Source organism: Opisthocomus hoazin, chromosome 4, assembly GCF_030867145.1.
Source record: "Opisthocomus hoazin isolate bOpiHoa1 chromosome 4, bOpiHoa1.hap1, whole genome shotgun sequence".
Taxonomy (NCBI): Eukaryota; Metazoa; Chordata; class Aves; order Opisthocomiformes; family Opisthocomidae; genus Opisthocomus; species Opisthocomus hoazin.
Window position 1 is genome coordinate 15,451,466 of NC_134417.1, and position 9,906 is coordinate 15,461,371.

Genomic DNA, 9,906 nt, shown 5'->3' on the forward strand with positions numbered 1-9,906 from the left:
GATCCTGAGCCCTGGTGCAGCTGCGGTTATGGTCCAGGGAAGGACATGTGTTGACTGCAGCGGAAGCAGAACTGGATCCTACCAGTGTGGCTATTGCCAAAGATGTCTCCATTTAAACCTGTGTAACCTGCCGGGGGAGGCAGGAGAACCAACTGGGAATCCTCTCCAGAAGTGCTTGGAAAATGCAGATTTGTTGAAATGATCTTTTCCCCAGTCTGCAGGACTCCTGTCTGTTGGCAAAAGAGTCTGGGCTCCAGGATGAAGTTTCCCGTCACCACACAAGAGAGATCTGCTCAGCACAAAACAGCAGTAGCCTGGAAGGCAGAGTACTTTTCCCGGGAGTCCCAGTGTCTGTGCCAGTGCTCCTGAGTTATGCAGAAACACAGCTTCCTCATGCCAGTTCCATGGCCAGATGACCAGCAGTTTGGCTAGCCCATGTCAAGCTCTGGTGTATGCTCCTTTTTTTGGTTTTAATTAAAAAACATTTTGAAAAGTATCCCTCTTGTTCTTCCTGCATTGTGAGGAAAATATGTGTGTGTTGGGTTATTTTGTGGGGGAGAGGAGGTTTGGCTTTTTACTGGACTGGAAAGTGATTTCCCAGGTAGGTCTGAGAGAAAGTTATATCCTCTGCCTGGACCATCTGTCTTCCAGGGAGGGAAAATCCTGATCTCAAGTAGGTTTTGAATCTCGGTCTAGTATTTACTGCTTTCCACATGCTATAGCTCAACTTAATGAAGCAGGTTGACAGCCCAGAGAGGCGATGTGTGCTTTGTGTATTAGAGAACACTGAAGGCTCTATTTTCTTCCTCTCCTATTGTCCCCTCTTGCCTTTGAGTTTATACTGGGACAGACTTGTGAAATGCATAGGTCTCTGTGGGATTTCAAAGTAGTGGGTGGGTTTAGATCATAGAATCATACAATGGTTTGGGTTGGAAGGGACCTTATAGATCATCTCGTTCCAACCACTCTGCCATGGACAGGGACACCTTCCACTAGAGCAGGTTGCTCAAAGACTCATCCAATCTGGCCTTGAACAGTTACGGGGAGGGGACAGCCACAGCTTCTCTGGGCAGTCTGTTCCAGTGCCTCATGACCCCCATAGTAAAGTATTTCTTCCTTATATCTAATCTAAATCTACCCTCTTTCAGTCTGAAGCCATTACCCCTTGTCCTATCACTACATGCCCTTGTAAATAGTCCCTCTCCAACTTTCTTGTAGGCTCCTTCAGGTACTGGAAGGCTGCTATAAGGTCTCCCCAGAGCCTTCTCTTTTCCAGGCTGAACAGTCCCCTAAGAGAGTTCTCTTAGCGTTTCCTCATAGCAGAGGTGTTCCATCCCTCTCATCATTTTTGTGGCCTCCTCTGGACCCACTCCAACAGGTCCATGTCTTTCCTGTGCTGAGGGCTCCAGAGCTGGATGCAGGAATCCAGGTGGAGTCTCACCAGAGCAGCGTAGAGGGGCAGAATCACTAGATACCAGCGACCTATTAATCTTTACTACCCTCTGCAAGTTTCAAGGGGACTGCAGTGCTTCTCCCCTTGGGGAGCTCTTGAAAGTGCTTCACACAAGCATTTTAGAGCACCCAGCCCCGTAGGGTTAAGGACTTGGCAAACACTGGCGTAAGAGGGAATTTGCTTTAAACTAGCAATGTAGTCAGCTTCCCTACTGACATCAAGAGGAGACAGGTCAGTGCTGTGAGCCCATGTCTCAATGGGAGCTTCTGTTCCACACCCACTGCTAGGGATAAGAATTTTTTTTTGCTTTTGCCCATTAGCTACCTTTCTGCTGGCTTCTCCCTGTTGGCAAGTGATATTGCAAAAGGAGTGGTACAATTAGGGAGGGGTTGGCTGCATGTGTAAGAATGTAGATCTCTTTTATGTGTCTGCATATTACTGCCTCCTACGCTGTTAAAAGAGAGTCCCAGTTGAGAGGGTCTGGTCTTGCGGCATCAGAAAGGTGGGGAGGAAGAAAAAGTGCCCTTCAGAGGCTCCACTTCTCAGTGTGAGACATGCTCCTGAGGCATCCTGGCTGTGGTCCTACTCTTGGGACAAGCTTTTGCTTTTGCTCTTTCCATAGGGCTTCTGGCCAGTAGCACAATGGGAGGAGCAGCTAATTTGACTGGTTCCAGTTGTTGTCATTTCTGGGAAACTCTGAAGAACCTGTCCCTTCTTCAGGGGGACACCTGAGTGCTGCAGAGCTGACGACCACCAGCCAGCGAGGGGTTATTCTCTGTGCTGTGTTGGAGGGAGTACTCAAATGAGAGCAAAAGGGAACAACAGCCCAAGAGCTTGGTGGATGCCTGCAGTCTCTGCTTCTTCAAGCATGTTATGTGAAGCCTCAGTCACTTCTGGCTGGCTGTGAGAAATCGGTTTCTCCACGTTTTCCAATACTGTAGCCTGGAGAAATGTTGGTGCTCTAACCAGAAGACTACAAATGAGCGTCAGAGCCACTCTTCGCAGGAGATTCAACAAAATGCCAGCAAGACTTTAACCATCCACTGCCCAAAATAAAAGCCAGTCCCCAAAATCTGTGGAAAGAGCTGTTTTTTAATGGTCTGTCTTTCCTGTTGTCCTTCTGTCACTGTGAGAAATAGCTCTAATTTTGATCTAAATTCTTGGACTTTCACTGATTGCCTTGTAGCAGTGGTGAGCAATCTTGTTTTGGCAGCTTTAGTGGTTCCGGGCTCCACAGGGAGATCTGAGCTCTGTACCCTTCTACTTCTTGGTCTTCTCATGGAGAATATGGTACTCTATGAGACAGGCTTGTCTCTGCTACAAATTGACAGGTCAGTGGCTGAAACAGGCACTGAAAGACAGCAGTTGCTCTTGACAGGAGATGTGCCCTCAACTCAGGGTGGTTGGCTTCACGCAAGATGCTGTCCTGGTGCCGAGTATCCATGAGTAGCTAATGATCTCCAATCAGGTGTTTAAATTTTTTGGTAAATCTGGGAATACAGGGAAAAATGACTACTTAAAAGCCTTAGAAGGCCAGAGGTTCCTGAAGGTTGCATTGCTCTGCTCTCCGGAGGCTGTGACTGATGCTTGGACGTGGTTCCACTCAGCTGCAGGCCCTGAAGACATTTCCATAAAGCAGGTTTATTCAGGTGGCTCGCCAATCTGCTGGCTGTACAGTGATGAATGCACTTGGCAGCTGGGTAATCGGCCCCAAAATGTCCAGGAGGTGGTGGCTGGGGCTGGAGGATCACAGGACAGGGCCCAAAGCCCATTAAAGTCCATTGGGACTTGAAAGTGTGCTTGAAACTAAGCGTGTGCGCTTCTCTGGGTTGAGCTGATTGTGATCAGACCAAAAGTAAGCAGACATCTGTCGTATTTTATTAACCCATGTGTAAGGCCAGCAACTGTGCATCATGCAAGTGAATGTGGCAGAGGGAAAGGGAAAGATAGGCTTTGCTAATGATTATTTCTCAAAAAACAATTTTTTAAAGGTGTGCATGGTTGATGCCTAGAATGGCATAAAAACACCCATCTGTCCCTTTTTGCAGGTTCAGTGCTGGATACCTTTTGCCACTTTGTTTTGTATCGAAGCGGGTATGTTTGAAAGGTCACTGGGCAGCTGAGTGCAAGAAGGTTCAGATTCTCCTGGCATTGCTCAGTGATTAGAAATATTCAGCATGCAAATAGCTTGTTCAACTTCAGCAAGTACATCATCTCCCTCCTGCCAGCCTTGCTTGCGGTGAGCTAATGGACTTTTAACATTATACAGCTAAAAGAGTGACTGTCTATAATAGCTCTTGATTAAACTCTCCAGAAAGGCAAATAAGCATCATCGGGCAAAGGCTAAACAAGGGGAGGGGGGCAAAAAAAGCACAGATATTAAAAAGTTGCTGGCCAAGGGACTCTTGCTGACATGTTTTGTATTTAGGGAAATTCAGCATTATACTTAGCACATTTTGGCTTTTGAGAACTGTCTATCAAGTGGAGCCCAATTTATTTCCTCTGATTGCTTTTAGCATCCCTTCTCCTCCCCCTTTAGCCATTTATAATTTATTCTTTTAGGACTGCTCTGAGGAACTATTGTGTTTTCCTATTATCCTTGTCCCTGGCTCAGCACTGTGCTTCCAAGCTGAATGTAAGCGTGTGGGGGTTATTTTTATCTTACTGACCTTCTGTGGTAGAGAAACACGCTCTCATTCAGTCTCCAGACAGCCTGGTTTGCTGAGCAGAGAGGTGGGTGCAGATGGGGGGCATCAGGCTCTCTGTAAACTGACTCGGCCCTGTTTCTCCTTCTCGGTTTTTGTGTGTTAGGAATACCGACGTGGAAGACATGACTGAGGTCTTGCTAGGCACAGAGGAGACGTGATACGTGATTCTGAAGTCAAGCAAGCTCTGGTGCACAGTGAAATTTGACCCCAAACAGCACTTTTCTCCCTGATTCTTTCAGTGCTTCTGACCCCTTTGTTTTAGCTTTCTTTTTGGGAGGTGGAGAGGCGAGATATGAGCTGCTTTTGTCCACTTTGGTGGGTACAAATCATAGCTTTGTGTTAGGATGTTAGACACTTCAATCATTAATGGCTCTGTCTCCAGGGCTCCCTACTGCTTTACGCCCTGTCATGACATTGGCGGGATGGGAAGAGGGTTTTATGATCTGTTCAACCAATTCATAGCAGAACTATGTGAAGAAAGGAGTGGCCTTTTTTTTCATGAATCATAGAAGCATTTGGGTTGGAACAGACCTTTAAGATCATTGAGTCCGACCGTAAATCTAACATTGCGAAGTCCACTACTAAATCGTGTCCCCAAGTGCCACATCTACATGTCTTTTAACTACCTCCAGGGATGGTGACTAAACCATTTCCGTGGGCAGCCTGTGCTAGTGCTTGATAACCCTTTCAGTGAAGAAATTTTTGCTAATATCCAGTCATGAGTGTTAGCGACCTTGTGTCCTTCTCCTGCCTCCTGTGTGCCAAGGCACACGCACACAATATGTCCATAACCACTTTTAAGGGCTTCAGCTGATCAGAGAATAAAGGCCAATATGCTTCTGTGCAAACCAGCCAGCTCCCCTTCCTCGCCTTGGGCATCCCTTGCAGGGCAAGTCTACTCCTGTCTGAAGCCGGTGCTCCCAGAGCAGACTTTAGCTGGTTGTGTTTGCAGGGTGCAGGCTGGGTCTGCATCTGCAGATGTCGGCAGGCCGGGGGAAAGCTTTCCGCAACTGCCACATCAAGAGAGAACTCCATTTGGCTGATGTGAAACAGCACGGAGGAGAAAATCCTTACTGCAGGGAGGCCACTGCAAAGTCCACCCTTCCCCACCAGCAGAGGGACTTGCATGGTGACCAGGAGAAGACATAACCAGTGATACCATAAAGGCACTCTTGTGTCTAGGAGCTCATGAGTGCCACGCAGCAGCCACAGTCCCTGAGGTGCTGGGAGGGAGACCAGGACTCTACTGGGACCCCCCCGGAAAGGACGGCAGAGGGGCAGCTGGGGTGGTTGAGGACACGCTCTCCGCATGCTCTGACCCCCAGTCTCTGCACCACAATAACTACAGCAACTGTTTGCAGCTTCTACGGCAAGATACCATTTATGGAGCTTTCAGGAAGAGGTGCTGGATCTTACTTGGCAAAGACAGCTCTCCAGGGAAAGCCTGCAGCCAGCCCAGCAATTCCTGTGCCTCCCTACTCACTTATGGAAGGGCTCAGTGCATGCGAGGCCCTGCATTGTGCCTTACACCTTCTTTGCAGCCGTGTAAACTAATGTAGAAGAGTTGGGGCAGTGAGTTACAAGAACCAGTGAAGGACATGTTTTCCCTCTGCCTCCCATGGTGTCCAGTACCTGCGCATTCACCTGTGGTTGTCCTGTGAGGATCCTCCAAATCTTCCTCAACTGTTAATTATTGATACAGGACTCAGAGGAGCCATTTCAGTCATGGAGTTCAGCCACCACTACAGTCAAAAAACATCTATACTGGTGTTGTTGATGTTTAGGTTCCAGAGTATCCAATCTACCCTCAGCCACATACTTCTAAATGCTCTGTAATAGGCAAAAGGGCTATAGCAAGACGAAACCCAAAGCTGCAACTTTCATTTAGCTTCCTTCAGAGGTTTCCTCCACTTGCCAGTGGTTCTGGCTAGTCTTGGCTGATGTACGCAGTTCATTACATTATTTTGTTAACCACTGGTGACAAAACTGGGATTGGCAAGTGGTGTCTTTAATTGCTGGACTGCTATGAGCACATATAGATCTTATCTTGCTGTATACTTGAACGGCTGCAGTAACATCATCTCTGCTACAAATGAAAATGAAGAGAAGTTGCTACAGAAGTTGCTACAGAAAGCCTCCAGAAGAAGCAGGAGCCCATCGGTTAAAGGAAACTCTCAAAACTGAACCTAATGGTCCTGAATCCTACCAACCTGTTGTGACTAATGACTGATAAGTCCACCAGGGCATATGTTACCAGATTGGTAGTACAAAGCCAGTTCCTCACTTGTTCTTTCCCCAAGGCATGGCTCTGTTCAGCATCAAAACTCCCTGAAGGTAGAATGTGAAGCCCAGCCCACCATGAGGCATGGAAAGCAAATGCTGCTCAGCTGGTTTCTCCAGTGTGTTTCTCCATTGCACTCAGCCTGCCCCATGCCCCTCTCCAAAGCAGCTTTAAATACACTCTCCAGAGGTGTTCTGCTACACAGTAATGAACTAAAATGAAATAGGTGCTGCTGAAAGGAGCTGGATAAGTGCCTTGTCATATTGTGTTGTAATCACCTAGAGCAACCTCATCATCTGTGTCATGTGTCTCTCTGGATACTCGTGGAGCAGCAACATGGTGACTGTGCAAAAAAGGAAGAAAAATGAAAGTTCGTGTGAGTTTGAGTAAATAATTCAGAGGCACTGGCTTGTTGTTCTGATACACAGTGCTACCCAGGGCTGCCAGGGCATACTGTTCCAGCATGCACAGAAGTCATGCTCCCCCAAGTAAAAGTAAGCTATGGAGAAAACAGAGTGAATCTTCCAGCCTGTTAACTTTCCAGCTCATTGAGCAGGTGGAAACTCAATAGTGTGACTGTGTGGAGGGCTGGAGGAGGCTGCAGGGCAGTCAGTGCTAGAGTTTGAAAGCGATTTCTGAATAACAGCTCAAGAAGTAAAGGGCCAAAAAAACCCAAAAGACCACCTAAAAAGCAGTACATTATGCACAGCCCTTCCACAGAGCAGAGCCAAGAGTGTGGTAGACTTGGATTTCCTGCCCAGCTGCCAACTCACAAGGAACCTTACTGTGTCATGCTATGCCTGGAAGGGGATTTGTTCTACGTGTGCAGCTCTGATAACTTTGGAAAGATGCAGTCTTGGAGGTAAATGCAAACCTGTGTCCCACCGCTCCAGCTCAACACTGAGCATCAGGCACGGTGGTGGTTTGTGTGTGGCAGCGTATGTCAGATACTGCAGATTTTAGTCTTCCAGCTGCTTGCTATATTAGTGTCTTAGAAGTTCTCTCGAAACGTGAAGATCTCCAGGAGATGTTTCCCACCTTGATACTTCTGTCTGAAAATGTAAGGAAGACTGTACAATGCAAGGACAAGGCATGTTAAGTAATTCCAACATAATGTGCCAGGAGATCTTCATGGTGTTTGTAGACCAGGGTTCTGCTGTGTTTGCCTTTCCTGCCCCTCTGTGCCTTCACACCTGTGCACACGCAGGAGAGGTCTCAGGTGTGGGCTGGAGGTGTTTGGCACAGCTTCAGCTCCCCCTCCCCGACTGGTCGGCTCTGGGCTCAGCCCAGCAGAGCAGTGGGTGGGTCTGGGTCATGGGTAGGTCTGGGGGATCGTGTCTCTTTGGAGTCCAGCTGTCCCAGTGGCCACATCCCGTTAACTGCTCACCTTTTGTTTCAGGCATGAAGAACTCTGGCTATACAGCTGCGTATGCCTTGAAGAATTAAACATATCTTTGCACAAAGCTGAGGGGGTTATGAATTGCTGCGGTTTATGACTGGAGGTGGCATGTATTTATCACAAAGAACTGAGTTAATTTGACTATTTCTGCAACCAGATCTGAGGTCTAAGGGACCAGCAAGGTATTTAGACATCTGAGTCATGCCCCTCCTGCATCACTGGTGCTTGCTGGCACAGACCTGGTCCCTCAAACACTTGTTTAGTGGTATGATGCCATCGTCGTGCAAGAACTCGCCCCAGCAGCTGCCTGGGTCCACATGTAACCACATGTACTCCTCTGATGTGACAGCAAAAAGGTCCTTCAGATTCAAATGCCATTTATCTTTCAATATTTACCACCCTCTCACTGAACACTTCCCTCAACAAGTGCATCAGCAAGGCACCCTGCGAACCCGAAGAGCTCTGACAGGCTGTCATACAGCCAAGGACCCCGGCCAGCCGGCAGAAGGCGGGGTGCACCTTGCCTCCCCTGCCTTGCACCCTGTGCTTGTGTTCGAAATAAGACCCAGGTCTTCTACTGCGACATGCAGCAAACAGAGCAATGCGCCTGCACAGCCCAGTCCAGCCCTCGCAGGCAAGGCAGCTCTGCATGCAAGCCAATTTGCTCATTCCTTCAGTGGCACTAATTAGACCACGTGCAGCTCCTGTTTCTGGGAAGAGCTCTTTTAGAGCCAGCTCAGGTATCTCTTAACTGCACAGCATTTGCCAGTCTGGAAATATCCTTTCTGCTTAGAAAGCTAAATGATGTCTCACAGCAGTATTGCAGCCTCCCAGTTCTTACTGGAAATGACCTTCTGGTTTTGTCTGCCTGTGGCCTTGTCCCTTCACACCTCTGGCAAGATAAAACATCAATTGGAGGGTCAGAGTGGCTATGCAGAAGATATATGCTATTCTTAATTTTACACACAGTACTTCAGCAAATGTCCACATTTTCCAGCCCGAATTCAAAAGACAAAGAGAGGGACGTGAAGATAGAATGGAAACACAAATTCATGAATGTGTTTATAAAATGATCTCTTGCATGCATAACTCACTTTTAGTACCTGATTCTCAGTCTAGTCACAGAGAGATTACGTTGATTTGCACTTCTGCAACCACTGAAATTCCTTTGCAGTCTGTTAGAGCCAGGCATTTATGTTAAATATATAAATAGTATTTCTCCAGGTTCATTTAAAGAGACTAATAATCTATCATTGCTCCCGGTGGGGACATAGCTGCCTCCTAGCTTACATCTACTGACATGCGTTAGAGCTGGGCTTGAACGGCAGCGATCAATAGTGAGAAACGCAGCGTCTGAAACTGCTAAGTGCAGCTCTGATGTTCCTTATGCAAACATTAACACTCACCAGAGAGCGCACCCGCTCAAATGAGCAAAGAAACAAGACTGACTGTTCCATTTGCTAAGCGATTCCCAATATTTCCTGTTGGTTTTTTGTGGTTTGCATATCTTAAGAAAAAAAACCTGGTTGCTGAAACTGGAGAGGGTAGCACCAGCCAAAATTAAGAAAAGAACACCACTGTCTGGGACAAGTGTGGGCTGCCCACACACTCAAGGGCAGGTGGGCTATCCTGGGCTGTTTCCAAGCTCATCAGGACACGGTTAGCTGGGTTCTGCCCCCCTCATCTGCTTAGAGCCTGCAGATCCCTGTCCTGATACAGACCAAAGCAGGCACACGTGTCCCTGACTCAGCTCTCAAGCAGAACTAGTGCATGGGTGTTACAGCCTTCTGCGTAGCTCCTGGGCACTCCCGTGCCCCATCCAACATCGTTATCCACTGACCAGCCACTCAGCCTGAAGCTGGACGGGATTGCCCCAGTAGCAGAGCACCTGCTGCCCACACCAGGAGGGCAGGAGGAGCTGCGTGTCTGCAGGGTTGCCAGTGGCTGGACCTGGAATTTGCTCATGCTAAAAGCCAATTCATTTGCTCTGAACACACAGCTGATACATGGAAGGAGACCACTGTTATGACAGGCAGGCCCTGAGGGTCTGGGATCAGCTTCTTAC